Source organism: Pseudophryne corroboree, chromosome 9, assembly GCF_028390025.1.
Source record: "Pseudophryne corroboree isolate aPseCor3 chromosome 9, aPseCor3.hap2, whole genome shotgun sequence".
NCBI classification, from domain to species: domain Eukaryota; kingdom Metazoa; phylum Chordata; class Amphibia; order Anura; family Myobatrachidae; genus Pseudophryne; species Pseudophryne corroboree.
In genome coordinates this window covers 405,496,817-405,513,308 of record NC_086452.1, presented here as the reverse complement: position 1 = coordinate 405,513,308, position 16,492 = coordinate 405,496,817, and positions in this window count along the sequence as shown.

Genomic DNA, 16,492 nt, shown 5'->3' with positions numbered 1-16,492 from the left:
CCAATTTATTAATAATAATAATTGCAATAAAATTTTGCATTTTAAGCGAGGTTCTTCGCATAGTTATGGCCATAAGTAACGGCTTGCCCACCGCGTCCAGGTGACCTCATTAGTCGGGCAAGTCCCTAACATTTTGGGGGGTACAAATCTAGGGTGCGGGACCCCCCAAAATGAAGCAGCTGAGTGACCCCAGGGCAACACAAAAGTGAAAAAATATATATAGTGAAAAAGTGAAAATAGGTTAGTGAGAGAGGCTGCTGAAAACAGCAGGAGTAAATTAGTGAGAGGTAGTGAAGGGGGAGATAAAGTAGTGAGAGGTAAAGTAGTGAAAAGTGAAGGTAGGAAATGAATTACATTGAAACAAAACACACGATAGGGATGAAAGTAAATATGAAAATAAGTGTTAATATTAATATGGTTTTATTTAGTGATAAGCTAGCTTAAAGAAAAGGTTTATGTAATCACAATAAAGTTATGAGCGGCTTAGTATTCAATTATCGCAATGTGATTTTGGTCAAATGTATCACATCTGCATCTTAGATGTGGATTGTGATAAATATGCCCCATAGTGTGGAGATGTAGTGTAGTAGTGATATAGTGAAGAGATGTAGTGTGGGAGGAAGTGCAGTGATGTACAGTAGTATGCACCACACCCCCATGCCCACACAGCGAGTAATTATCTGCGGCGCTAATTACACCCACTGCACGGAAACAATAGACCCTTCATAAATTTCAGCTCCAGGCCAATGTGGACCTTAATCTGGCACTGGGTGCCGCGAGTGGGGGTGGGAATGCCGCAGGTGGGGAAAAGGGTGTGCCACGGCCCGCGGGTTGGAGTGTGTGTGAGAAGGGGTTGGGGGTGTAGCAGAGAGAGCTGGAGGTAAGAAGAAAGCAAAGTGGCCAGCCAAAGAAGGGGAGCTATCACTCACCCTGTGTGTGCGTGCTGTGGAGCTGCTGGGCGGGAACTGGTGACTGACTGCCACTGGAGGAGCTCTATCACGTGAGATGACAGCCTATTATCGCAGTGTCAGAGCTCCCACAAGTGGCCTCTGATAGGTGCTGGCAGCTGCCAAATATAATTGTGAGTGAGACGCTACTGGGGGCATAGCCACATGCGGCAATCGTCCGGCCCCGCTGTGCACTCGGCCTCCCGGGAACCTATCCGATAAAATTGAAGGCCAATCCGTCCCTGATATCATATATATACACTGTCTAAACACTAGAGCTTTTTCCCATACTTTGTCATCACATACCTCCTCATGATGAAAACATACATTGTCCACAGTCTAAAATGTTTAAGAGTATAGAAGAAAGGATAGAGGCATAGAGGTCTATTCAATTGAAGTTTGAATTGCCGTCAAGTCGGAAAGATGGCAGTTTCCAACTTTTTTTGGTCGAATCAGGATTCGACCTATTCAATGGAGTTGCAGTTTTTCCGACTTGGCTGCAAATTCCAACATGTCGGAAAACAGGTAGATCGGCGGATTAGCTGAGGATCCACATGTTTTGTCGAATTAGTGGCCAGGTTTTTGGCCCGTTTTCGACAATGCTGATCCGACTTCAAAAAAAGAATTGTTGAAAATGGGAATATGCCCGCTAATTGAATACTGAACTGTCCGATCCGCTCCGTCGGAGAGGATCGGAGAGGATCGGAGAGGATCCGACAGGCATTGCATAGACCCCGGTGGAATGGTTAGCATTACTGCCTCATAGCACTGAGGTCATGTGTCAGATTCCCACCATGGCCCTAACTGTGCGCAGTTTGTATATTCGCCTCGTATTTGCGTGGGTTTCCTTCCACAATCCAAAAATATACTGGTAGGTCAATTGGATCCAAACAAAATTAACCCTAGCATGAATGTGTGTGCGTGTACATGTGATAGGGAATATAGATTGTAAGCTCCACTGGGGCAGGGACTGATGTGAATGGCCAAATATTCTCTGTGAAGCGCTGCGGAATATGTGTGCGCTATATAAATAACTGGTAATAAATAAATAAATAAATAAAAGCGTGAGTGGAGTGCTTTTGAGAGAGAGGAGAAAAAGAGACAAAATGGTGAAAACAGAAAAAATAAACACAGGCAATGGGGGTCATTCCGAGTTGTTCGCTCGCAAGCTGCTTTTAGCAGCTTTGCACACGCTAAGCCGCCGCCTACTGGGAGTGAATCTTAGCTTCTTAAAAGTGCGAACGAAAGATTTGCAATATTGCGATAAGACATCTCTGTGCAGTTTCTGAGTAACTCGAGACTTACTCGGCATCTGCGATCAGTTCAGTGCTTGTCGTTCCTGGTTTGACGTCACAAACACACCCAGCGTTCGCCCAGACACTCCTCCGTTTCTCCAGCCACTCCCGCGTTTTTCCAAGAAACGGCAGCGTTTTTTCACACACACCCATAAAACAGCCAGTTTCCGCCCAGAAACACCCACTTCCTGTCAATCACATTACGATGACCAGAACGAGGAAAAAACCGTGAGTAAAATTCCTAACTGCATAGCAAATTTACTTGGCGCAGTCGCAGTGCGGACATTGCGCATGCGCACTAAGCGGAAAATCGCTGCGATGCGAAGAAATTTATCGAGCGAACTACTCGGAATGACCCCCAATGTCGGGGACAACATACAGTAGTAACACTGGTAATTCATAAAGATGCATTAACCATGTAAGTAAAAGGTTATTCTAAAAAAAAGGCAAAGGCAAAATAAAAGTGATAATAAATCTGAAATCAATACACACATCTATAGCTTTGCCCTTTAAAATATCACATGGAAATATGCTTTATTGCTGCGGACTTACAAAAAATACACAGCAATATTGCAAATAGATCACATTAGTTTCATTAATATTATAATAAGTGGAAGAGATTTAAATGTACTGTGCCAATCAGAAGCAACTGCAGTCTTCCTTATCATCAATTTACATTTTGCTCCAGAACATGAGCTACCAAAAGTCATTCCCCTCTTTCAAATATATCAAGGGTTTTACCAAAGTCCAGAAGGGAAACATTCTTCAAATGAAGAGAAGTATTAGCACACAAGGACATGCACGGAGACTGGAGGGAGGTAGGGTCAGAGGAAATTTGAGGGAAAAATACTTCACAGAAAGAGAAGTGGATAAGTGGAATAGCTTCCCATCAGAGGTGGTAGAGGCTAGGACAGTAGAGCAATTGTAACATGGGGGGTCATTCCGAGTTGTTCGCTCGCAAGCGGATTTTAGCAGATTTGCTCATGCTAAGCCGCCGCCTACTGGGAGTGAATCTTAGCATCTTAAAATTGCGAACGATGTATTCGCAATATTGCGATTACACACCTCGTAGCAGTTTCTGAGTAGCTCCAGACTACTTACTCGGCTTCTGCGATCAGTTCAGTGCTTGTCGTTCCTGGTTTGACGTCACAAACACACCCAGCGTTCGCCCAGACACTCCTCCGTTTCTCCGGCCACTCCTGCGTTTTTTCCGGAAACGGTAGCGTTTTTTCCCACACGCCCATAAAACGGCCTGTTTCCGCCCAGTAACACCCATTTCCTGTCAATCACATTACGATCGCCAGAACGAAGAAAAAGCCGTGAGTAAAAATCCTAACTGCATAGCAAATTTACTTGGCGCAGTCGCAGTGCGGACATTGCGCATGCGCATTAAGCGGAAAATCGCTGCTATGCGAAGATTTTTACCGAGCGAACAACTCGGAATGACCCCCATGTATGGGATAGCCATAAGGATATCCTTACAAAGAAATATGGCTCAAATAAGGTTTGAGGTAAAAATAGGGTAAAAAAGGGGCAGACTAGATGGGCCAAGTGGTTCTTATCTGCCGTCACATTCTATGTTTCTATGTTTCTATGTATGTAGAGGCTGCTTAAAACTGTGAGTGCACATGCTCGGCTGAACCAAACACAGTTTGCAGAACATAAGGCATGAATTGCACCCCATAATTTCTAATAATATAAATCTGTGTAACCACATTCATACATATCCTAAGACTATTCCTGAAGTCAATTGCATACACAATGAAAGTCTAATTATATTCAAGAATATTGCTAGGCATTGAAGGAGAATAATAAAAAAACAAAACAATTTTCCTAAAACTCGATTTATACATAATACATACACATTAGTAGCGAGACACTTATTTTTGTGCTCACTTTGTTAAATAAAGCAATTTAATTGCTTGTAGCACAGCTGTAATAGATGGAGAGGAATGTTATTGAAATCCATTTTACATCTTATTCGTACATGACAAGCCTTTCTGTGCTGTAAATATACCAGGTTCTCTTCCCGCTTAATTATGTCTGCATAGTTGTGAGACCACAATTCATTCCTCCAGGGAAGGCTGGCTATGATTCTAATGTATTATAGTGCTATTAATTATGGAAATGTAGGCAGGTAAGAGATGCTTTAGATGTTACAAAGGCGCAAGACTAGAGTTTGGAATTTATATTATGTTAGGAGATCTGTCAACACCATATACACCAGTACACACAAGCAGTTATACATGCTACTGTATGATATATTTATTAACCAAGGAATGTATGCGCAGATCTCTATTCATCGTAGCGGTAGTCAAACCATAGGTTTGTATGCAATGCTGAATCAAGCACAGTAAGATTATATCAATGCACAATGAGTTAAAGAGGGACATGCCTTGGGTATACTCAAACCTTGGTACAAGCTGAAAGCTGATGATGACGACCACAGGCTGCATCTTATTTGCCGCATTCGGCCAGGACACACCCAATTCTACAAGTACAGTATAACTGCTGTGGCTGTAATATAGTAGCAGGATTACAGTGCACAGATCACTTCGGGGCTGATTCTGAGTCGCACGATGCTTTTGTGTCTTTTAGAGAAGTTGTGTCTGCGGCTTTGTGCTAATTGCTAGTAACAACCTTTGCAATCAATTAAGCTCCTGAGTTTGCAACCAGCTTCAGACTACCCATTTCAGACTGCCAGCAATAATCCGGGTTATTGCACGTGAATGCGCAGCAACCTGGGTTGCGCTGCAGTCTGAAAGGGGACAGTTGAAATAACCCAAGTCGAGCGACCCAGTATTTTAAACCGGGTAGCGAGCAGGGTTGAAAACAGGTTCACACTTGATGTGCAGTGTGAACGGGTAAGCCCGGTCAATGCAACCTGGCATCTGTTCACTGCATAGGAAGAGGCGGCGCTTGGAGATCATCTCATCTCCAAGCACTGCCTTGAGACGCGTAGGTGGTGATATCACCAACCCAGCAATAGGCCGGGTCGGGCCACCAGTGTGAAGGGTTTTCAGCCGGGTCGCACTCGAGAAGGACTCATGTACAAAATCCTGGGTGTGACCCAGTATAGCGGTGTTAAAGGAGTTTTAGTGACATGCCTGTGACACACCCATAACACACCATTAAAATGGACCAATAGCCACCTCACATTCCCCACCCTGGAACACCCAGGACTTTTCCAATAAATCAATGATACCGTGCATCTCAATCTCAACTGCAGCTCTGTGCATACACGCTGTAGCAGTTAGTAGGGATTTTAGCGCAGTAGCAAAAAATCAGCTCATTGGCGTCAGATGCCTCCTATATGCCATATTTTCACACAGCAGCTGCATCCAAACACAATCACTTAAGCATCTCTATATCATCTCTAAGTCAGGCCTAGAGATAGATTTGCACCACATGTAAAAGGGCCCAATGTGCAAATGCAGTTTTATAATGTTGCAGTAGTACTGACTTATTCATGAGATTTTCATTCCATCATTATTATTCTATCAAGCTCCACAGTTGTTTGACCCCTTAATGATCAGATTCCCATTTGTAAATCTATACCATGTGACCAAAAATTATGCTAGAACAAGGTGACTGGCACAAACCCAAAGTCTGGATTAAGTACTTCATCTCCTCGATAATATATTCCTCCAGTATAGACAATGGATATATGAGTGTGATCGAGATTAATCTAATGCCACATCAGTTACAGGGAATTCATGTCAAATACAATTTAAAATTAAATGAATCTCTGAAGTAAAAAAATATCTTGGCAAAATACCACCTCCATATTAAGCAGAATTCAATTCTCCTAATTACTCATCTGTAGACACAGTATAGTGTAAAGTTTAATTCTACAGTACAAGGTAAAAGCATTAAGACGGTTGTTATGAGAACATATTATAAAGAGGACTAGACGATTACATAGGTCTTACCTAAAATAATTTCTTTAGGGAATAATGGGGGTCATTCGAGTTGTTCGCATGCGGTAAGTATTTTAGCACAAAACTTTGTAGATTTACTCACGTCCGAACTAAAAATTTTCATCGTTGAAGTGATCGGAGTGTGATTGACAGGAAGTGGGTGTTTCTGGGTGGAAACTGACCGTTTTCTGGGAGTGTGCGGAAAAACGCAGGCGTGCCAGGATAAAACGCGGGAGTGTCTGGAGAAATGGGGGAGTGGCTGGCCGAACGCAGGGCGTGTTTGTGACGTCAAACCAGGAACGAAACGGGCTGAGCTGATCGCAGTGTAGGAGTAAGTCTCGAGCTACTCAGAAACTGCTAAGAATTATTTAATCACAATTCTGCTACTCTTTCGTTCGCAATTCTGATAAGCTAAGATACACTCCCAGAGGGCGGCGGCCTAGCGTGTGCAATGCTGCTAAAAGCAGCTAGCGAGCGATCAACTCGGAATGAGGGCCAAGGTTCAGAGGTTTCAAACCATAGAGAGAAAGTGGAGAGAGATAATGTACCAACCAATGCGCTTCTGTAATTTTTCAGACACAGCTTATACAATGACAGAAGCTGATTGGTTGGTTCTTGATACATTTTTCCATTAAATATTCCATATTTTCGCAAGAGAACACATCCCTATGAGTCAATTGAAAAGATTGTCTATTCCTAGTGTAAATTATAATTTGAGGTTGTGAAATGTAGTCATTCGGTTGACCTGGTTTTATATACTCAAGAAAAACAATAAAAATGGCTTTGACATTACTTTATCATTTCCAGTTGGGCTATATTATGTTTCTAATGTATAAATAATGGAGTTAAGTTATGCATGACTTAACTTCATTTAAAGAAAATGTAAATTGTGTACATATATTTTTTTTTTGCCAGTACTGATGATTTTTCCCCAAGGATACATCCCCTAATTAGTTTAAAATAATAGAAGAGTGAGAAGACAACACTGATGATTGAATCGAATTGAATTGAGTTAAAAATATAGTAGTGGTAGTGGCATGTTGAGGAAAGTACAGTACACTGGTTATGAAGGGTTGAGAACTCAACATTACTAATGAAATATTGTATACAATAAGGGAGGAAGAGAATCGAGAAGACAAGAGTGACGAAAGAGGGCTCTGATCTCAATATCAGCAATGAACAAGCAATGAAGGTTGATATCTCAATACAGGTGCTGAAACGTTGGAAACAGAATTGCCGAAAGAGAATAGAAAACTGGCGGTGAAGGGCTGAGAATTCAGCACTGGTGTAGGAATCTTCCGGCGAAAAGTCTTAAGAGAGAGAACGAGTGAAGGGAGAAAACACTCCTCATGATACTGCCTGTCTGGCTGTGATTGGTAGGGAGCGCTTCCAATGGGAAGTCAGCTGAATATGCGGATCGGCGACGGCGTGGACATGTGCATTCTGTACTAGGCAAAGTACAGGAAGGGTGTATTCACAGAAATAACACTTACCTTTGAAAGACTACAAGTTGGTTAAAACGTATTGGTGGAGGAGCTGTTACCTACCAGAGTGTGAGACAAGGGCCGATATCACAAATGGTTGGTGTACCCGGGTTGTTCCATCTTTTAACCCACACTTGAATTGAGGCTTATTGTCTCACATTCATTGGTATGACTCCATTTTGCTTCATGGAAACGCTGCTTGGGAGTGGAACTCCCTAAGAAAAAGAGTCTGGATAAGACAAATAAATTTGAGGTGAAAATGTTTACAGTAGGAAGCTGCAAAATAAGTATTTTTGAGGATTTAGAGCAATTTTGGAAGGAGTTCCTAGAGCGTGTAAAAAAAAACACTGTACATGCACTTTATATAATCAACGGTTTTATTTGGACTTTTTAAATAGACAATTGGCTCTGAAAGAGAACAATTTTGAGAATACCTACTGTATGTGAGTTTCTTCCTATGCTGCTACATATAACAGAAATACCTCCGCACATAGGGGGTCATTCCGAGTTGTTCGCTCGTTGCCGATTTTCGCAACGGAGTGATTAAGGAAAAAATGCGCATGCACATGGTTCACAGTGCGCATGCGGTTAGTATTTTAGCACAGAACTTAGTAGATTTACTCACGCCCGAACGAAGATTTTTCATCGTTGAAGTGATCGTAGTGTGATTGACAGGAAGTGGGTGTTTCTGGGCGGAAACTGGCCATTTTCTGGGAGTGTGCGGAAAAATGCAGGCGTGTCAGGGAAAAACGCGGGAGTGTCTGGAGAAACGGAGGAATGGCTGGGCGAACGCTGGGCGTGTGTGTGACGTCAAACCAGGAACGAAACTGACTGAACTGATCGCTATTTGTGAGTAAGTCTCGAGCTACTCAGAAACTGCTAAGAAATTTCTTTTCGCAATTCTGCTGAGGGCGGCGGCTTAGCGTGTGCAATGCTGCTAAAAGCAGCTAGCGAGCGAACAACTCTGAATCACCCCCAGAACAGTTGGATTATTTGCGAATGATTGGTGCAAATACTGAATAATGGTGATGATGGTTGTCAAATCTAGTGGTTATCCACTTGCAAATGACTGTTTCTGCTGTATGAGAGAGATTTTAGCATTTAAAACTATGGAGGTCATTCCGAGTTGTTCGCTCGCAAGGCGATTTTAGCAGAGTTGCTCACGCTAAGCCGCCGCCTACTGGGAGTGAATCTTAGCATCTTAAAATTGCGAACGAAGTAATCGCAATATTGCGATTACACACCTCGTAGCAGTTTCTGAGTAGCTTCAGACTTACTCGGCTTCTGCGATCAGTTCAGTGCTTGTCGTTCCTGGTTTGACGTCACAAACACACCCAGCGTTCGCCCAGACACTCCTCCGTTTCTCCGGCCACTCCTGCGTTTTTTCCGGAAACGGTAGCGTTTTTTCCCACACGCCGATAAAACGGCCTGTTTCCGCCCAGTAACACCCATTTCCTGTCAATCACATTACGATCGCCAGACCGATGAAAAAGCCGTGAGTAAAATTACTAAGTGCATAGCAAATTTACTTGGCGCAGTCGCAGTGCGGACATTGCGCATGCGCATTAAGCGGAAAATCGCTGCGATGCGAAGATTTTTACCGAGCGAACAACTCGGAATGAGGGCCTATGCCACAGCTGAAATGCATTCACATGATGTAAGCATACTTGCCTACCCTCCTGAAATGGCTGGAAGGCTCCCAAAAATCGAATGGCCCTCCCGGCCCCCTGGAAAGGAGGACAAATCTCCCGCTATCCTTTCCAGCCACCACACCCCCCCTCCTTGGCCACCTACAGCAGAGAACAAGTGGGCAGTCCAAGGGGATCCAATGACGCAAATGAAGCTGAATCGCGTCATTGTCGCTCCCCCTGGCTCTGCAGTGCCCATTTTCTCGGCACAGTAGAGCGAGGGCGGAGTCACGATGATGCAATTGTAATGCCACACCCCCGGACCTTCCACCTCCCTGCGGTCATGCCCCTGTACAGCCTATCTTGCCGCTGGACAGCGTTCCTAGTCGCCGGCCACGCCCCCAAGTGCCTACCATCTCCTGGAGGAGGGGGCAGCAAAGTAGGCAAGCATGGATGTAAAGAAAGTAGTCTCAATTGTGGGTGCAAATCAGTTGTAATATCTGTGATGTGTTCTGGCCCTATAGTGGACGTATCTGCTACCCTTGTATGGAGGAACGCAATTTGTTCACAGCTAGGGCTGGACAAGCATACTGTACAAACTTTACATATACTTTTATTAACATAAATGATGTCTTATTACATTTCACTCTCCATCAGCCCTGTAATACATAGATAGGGTCATACCCAAGGATGTAGCTACCATAGGTGTAGGGAGTGCAGATGCCATACGTGCCAGCAGGGGGGGTACCGAGTACCTCAAAACACCCTCTGCCCGCTGATCCATCGGCCCAGCTGACCGATAATTTTAATTTGTTAACCACTTAACTGGCATGGTCAGATTTCATGCAACTGCGCCGTCCCACCCTGTCCCCCCGTATTTGACGAGGAGATCCGTTCTGCAGATGTGCATAATATAATGTTTAAATATTCTAAAAAATACTTTTTCAACTTTATTAAATAAAATTCATTTTAAAAAACAAAGTTGATAACGCTTTTGAATGGAAAAATCATCAGTTAAGTGGTTTTAATGACGGAGTTCCGGGTGCAGGAATAATGAGGCAGAGCTGCCTCCTTTTATTGACAGGCTGTTGGCTGCCTGTGTGCGCAGCTCCTCTCAGGCATTCCTGGGCTGGCTGGGTGAAACGGCGATCGTCTGTTGAAAGATTATCTCCAGGTGTGTGACGGGAAGAGGGGTGCAGTGCGCGGCGGAAAGCGGTATTTAATAAATGCTGGTCGGTGACTCGGTAGCCGGGAGGGGGGCCAGCGTTTATAATAAGTTATGGTGGCTTATGGAATATGTATATGTGTAAGTTATGGTGGCTTATGTAAGGTGGCTGTTTTTATGATTATGTGAAAGAGGTGTGTGTATACTATCTGTGTGTATGTAAGTATGTTGCATATGTGTATTTATCATGTGTCCGTGTATGTATGCTACTGTATGTGTGTGTCTGCTGTGTGTATAGTATGTATGCTATGTGTGTGTGCATATAGTATGTATGCTATGTGTGTGTGTGTGTGTGTGTGTGTGTGTGTGTGTGTGTGTGTATGTATGCTATGTGTGTGTTTGTAAATACGCTGTGTGTATATGCTACTGTATGTGTGTATATGCTACTGTATGTGTGTGTATGTTTGTCTATGTATGTACAGATGTATGTATGTATGTATGTATGTATGTATGTATATATACCAACTAGGCGACATGCTATGATGTGGTTTCATTAAATCTCCTAGAAATGTGACCACTGTTTTTGCTGAATATATCTGTATGTTTTATATATATATATATATATATATATATATATACACTCAATTCCCTGCGTTTACCAGAGCACACCACCATATAGCAAAAATGAAAAACGTTTAATGTGATAGCAGCATTATCAGGCCTTTAGAAAACAAATCTTATACAAGTCTTATACTCATCGGAGATGTATGGAAAAAGTCCATAGTTAGACAAACAGCCATGCCAACGGCCCGTTTCGATTGTCACACCTTCATCATGGGGTCAGCTACAACACAATGTTCAGAAATAAGACCTTATAAAGCAGCATAATAGGTGTAAAGTACATGCACCTGTTCAAACCAGCCCACACGTGTTGGAAAGCGCCTCCCAGCTCACGTAGCAAGCCGGAGTGGAACCATAGTGCCAAGTCACAGTTCCCAGCTACACTGACGCCGGTTCCGCCGTACCGGAAGTGACGTTGCGCAACCGCGGCTGTCAACATCCGCCTGGCCGGAAAACAGCCTCGGGTCATGGGCAGTAGCGTCCACACTTAGGCTCAAAACATAGGGCTTGTCACATGACAATATATATATACAGTATATATATATATACACTATGAAAATCCTGCGTTTGCCATGGATGCTATGGGGCCCAAAGCTCAGAGGGTCCCACCTTCCCTGTCTAAAGGGCCCCATACACTAGAAAGATAATGCCCGGTTTCATCCGATTTTGGGCATTCGGCCTGATATATCGGAGGAAATCGGGCATTTTGGAGGTGTTTCCGATCCGATGCGCGTTCCCGTGAGCATCGGATTGGATCCTTCAGATTGACTGTGCTGCACTAGCGATCATGTCCGACCCCGCAGGCATGGCTGGGATCGTACAAGATACATTGTATGCAAAAGGACAGCATACAATGTATTTTTGGGCGATCCTGCCGCCCGGGAGGCTGCCGGGGTGATCGCCTGCGACATGACGGTCGGACATGTCGCATAAGTGTATGGGGCCCTTAAGTTACATGTGTTACTGTATATACATTTTTCACCACTGGGTGGTACATAGGGGCCCTTACAAGCTTTTGCCTTGGGGCCTACCATATATCTAGTTACACCCCTGGACCTGCTCATTGTAATGTGCATAGAATTCATTGGAGGGCATTATAATGTTACATAATATGAAGTGGGGCACTGTAATGTGGCACAATATGTACTGGGGACACTATATGCCATAATGTGAATTGGGAGTACTGTGTTGCATAATGTGTACTGGCAGCCCTATAATGTGACATAATATGAACTACTTTGGTTCATAAAATTAATAAGAGCTGCAGAGACGTGGCTCTAGAAGCATTGGGACAGGGGCCCCTTCAAAATGTTGATATGGGGCCCACAAAGTTCTGGCTATGCCCATGGTCACACCCTAAGGCAATCTCATGAACTATCTGCACCACTATGTTCAGCGGCGTTTCTAGAGAGGAGGGGACCCGTGTGCAGACTCCGTGTGTGGGCCTCCTCCTCTCCTTTAGCCATCACCGCCGCTGTCTGCGCTGAGACTCTGGCACAGGGGACTCCGGAAAAATGGCGCGGCGGCCATTTTCCTGGTGTCCTGTGCATGCGCTGTAGACTCTGGCACTAGCTCTCAGTGCACTAGCAGCGGTGGTGATGGCCACAGGAGAGGAGGGGGCCCACACACCTCACCGATGGACGTCGAAAAGGTAAGTATAGAAAAAATGGGTGCGGTGTGGGCCCCCTCTAGACTCAGGGGCCCGTGTGCACCGCACACACTGCACCAATTATAGATACGCCAGTGACTACGTTGCAGAATTATTGTAGATCTTTTACTGTGTCAACAACGTACATAGGTCAATCCACAACCCCTCATTTACCATCATTTACCAGCTTTCTTCCAGTATACTGCTCATTTGACCCTAATTTATCTGTATAATAGAAAATGATTGGGAACATAAAGAGGTGTCAGTGCAGCCTGTTTTAAAGTCTCATACTTTTACAGTATTAAAATGACTTTATGTCTGCGGAATTGTACTTACACTATGTTCATAAGACTCCATATGTTCAGGGTTTCTCAGATCAATTCACATTTCCATTAGAAATCTTTAACTCATTATGTTTAATTTCCCATCATTTAGAATCCTTACGATCTAAAATGATCAGACTAAGTAGGTATAGGTTCCTCTATCCTTCACGCTTTATTTGGAAACCTAAAGAAAATCTGAGCTATCTTCAACAAACTGAACAAACGTCAGGTCACTATGTTATCCGGATCCCTCATTTTAGAATTACTGGAGGCTTAATCTTGCAGTATAATATGTATATAGCCAAAGCAATTATTTGAGACATGCAGTGAAACCTGGCACGTAATGCTCAATGGGTGTGGGGTATCTAGTGCACTGAGGCGTAATACACTGACAGGCACTACGGCGTAGCACAGCTAAGTTGTCATCTGCTGTATTCCACACTATGCCTCAACTACATTTGTTTCACCTGCAGCTGAAATTTGTTAGAAAGTGAATAATGGCATTTCTACTGTAAGTAGAGGTTAAACTTTGCTTCCTCTACATCAGTAATGACTTCCTGCCCTTACATTTCATTTTAATATTAATTAAGTAAAAAAAAAAAAAAAATTTAGTGAGTGGGATCCTAATATCTAATTACGGACCAGGAAAATGTTGCACAGGTTGAGTATCCCATATCCAAATATTCCGAAATACGGAATATTCCGAAATACGGATTTTTTTGACTGAGAGTGAGATAGTGAAACCTTTGTTTTTTGATGACTCAATGTACACAAACTTTGTTTAATACACACAGTTATTAAAAATATTGTATTAAATGTCCTTCAGGCTGTGTGTATAAGGTGTATATGAAACATAAATGAATTGTGTGAATGTACACACACTTTGTTTAATGCACAAAGTTATAAAAAATATTGGCTAAAATGACCTTCAGGCTGTGTGTATAAGGTGTATATGAAACATGAATGCATTCTGTGCTTAGATTTAGGTCCCATCACCATGATATCTCATTATGGTAGGCAATTATTCCAAAATACGGAAAAATCCCATATCCAAAATACCTCTGGTCCCAAGCATTTTGGATAAGGGAGACTCAACCTGTAATACCATTGAAAAGAAAGATATATACATGAAATGAGTGAAAAGAGAGAGATAGAACCCCCAATCCTGATTTGCACCCGCCAGCGCCTAACAAACTGCATAAACAGATGATCAAACCAAACAGATGTACAAGACAATGCAGGACAAGTACATGGTTTATAAACATTGCTGCATCAGCGATCATAACACTCAAATGAGCAGCAGGTTGGTAGACACCAAGGGGTACATTTACTAAAATAGGAATTCTATTTAAGATCGTATGTTGCCCATAGCAACCAATCAGATTCTACTTCTCATTTATCTAGCACCTTCTAGAAGATAATACCTGTAATCTGATTGGTTGCAATGGACAGCATCCCATCTTAAATAGAACTCCTATCTTAGTAAATTTACCCCCAAGGGAGAGATTTACTAAAGTGTCTAAAACAGAAAAGGGGGATGTTGCCCAAAGCAACAAATACGATTTTGTCTATCGTTTTCTAGAATGCAGTAGAGAAATGATAGCTAGAAGCTTATTGGTTGTTATGGAAAGCACCACCTGTTGTATGTAGCTGATAGTTTAGGTAAGGGAAGGAAAAGCACAATGAGGGAAGAGGACCCTGAAGGGGAGGAGCAGACAAGCAAGGTTGATCTAGATGGCATGGGGCAGTGGGTTAGGATGAGAGCTGGATGGCTTTGATGAAGAAATGTCTAGAGAGCCCATTTGAAGTTTTGTTGAGAGGTGGAGAGTCTGATAGGGAGAGAAATCCAGAGGTAGGGAGCAGCACAAGCACAAGTGACAGTCGTATATTATTACTGTGCATAAATGCACTGTGTGGAATGCAGGATATACTGTACATATACAGTGCAGGAGTAGTATGTGTGAACCAGTTACACAAATTACATGATCAGTTAAAATAAATATAAAATCTTTAAAGGGAAAGAATTTAACAATGGCTGACATAAATGAGCTGCTGCAACCCTCTAAGAGTATTTATATAAACAAATTTTGTCAGTAGTGCTTCAAAGTCATCTCTTACTTGCAATGAACAGTAACACTAAAGGATAGGTTGTATGTGGATATAGGGTTAAGGATAATGTATATGGAGGGAAAAGATGGGAATTGGAGTAAAAAAAAATGACAATAATAATGCAGTCCAAGAAACCTTTTCGTCTGGCCCCGGATTTATCCGAATTGCTGTGAATGGTGATGTTGAATACTTAATACCAGAGCAATTCAGTATTGCTCCTGCTCGGGGACAGCTGCCCCAAAAATGCAGCTGTCCACATGAACAGTAACCCTGCTACTGAGGCGTTCAGCCATGTGTGGGTGAGTTCACACATGTGCATGGCCTGCCCTCAGGACACTTACTGTGGAGCAACCCCAGACTTCCTTCCCAAAGGAAGTAGCGAAGCTCCAGCAATGAACACTATCTGAAGATGGCATTTCCCATAGGCAAATTCCGAAAAACTTTACACATGAGGCAACACTAAGGGGGAGATTCAATTGTTTGAAAAGTCAGTTGGGTGTCTGTTTTTTCCTATCTAATAGATAGCAAAAAACAGACACCCAACCGACTTTTTAAACATTTGAATTCCAGCCTATGGGTCTCCTAATAAAGAATGTGCCAGTTACATAAAACATGCGGAAACCAGCATTTCCATATTTGAATCACAAATCCTGGCACTGTCAACAGGATGCAGCTGATATGCCGGCAGGTGAGATCCCGGCGGTCAGGATACCAACACTGGAATCCCGACTGCTGGCAATGCCGGCAGCTGGAATGCCAGCTAACAGGGGCTATTCCCACTCAAGGGTGTCCACGAAACCCACAGAGTGGGAAAATAATCTATGGCAAGCGCAGCGAGCCACCTAGCCCACTGCGTGGTGAGCGCAGCCAGCCCGCAAGGGACTCCACTGTGCCCAACCCCCCTACCCACTGGTATTCTGGCAGCCAGGATCCTGGGATCGGTATGCTGACCTCCGGGATCCCGAACGCCGACATATCAACCCCAACCCAAGTCAACATGTATCTTTCTTAGGAGAATATTCATTAAAGAATATGTGCAGGGGTTTCCCGCAAATAATAAGCATCCCAAGTATTTAACGAGGAGGTATGCTCCTATGGAGGCTGCTATGCTTTTGTAATTACCAAGTTCCATCTCATGTGGCTGCCGACAGAGCTCCGAATGGGCCAAGAGCAACAATGACTTACTGTGCTCCTCATCTCTGGACAGCAGGTGAGGGTTTGCCTGTTGTGCTCAGTTACGAAATAATTCATGGAGGACAGGTTTAAAACTTAGTTTGTCCTGATATATAGGTCATTTGGGAGCTATGTCAACTATTTCTTCTGCCCTGCAATGCAGTGAGGCATGGATAGCA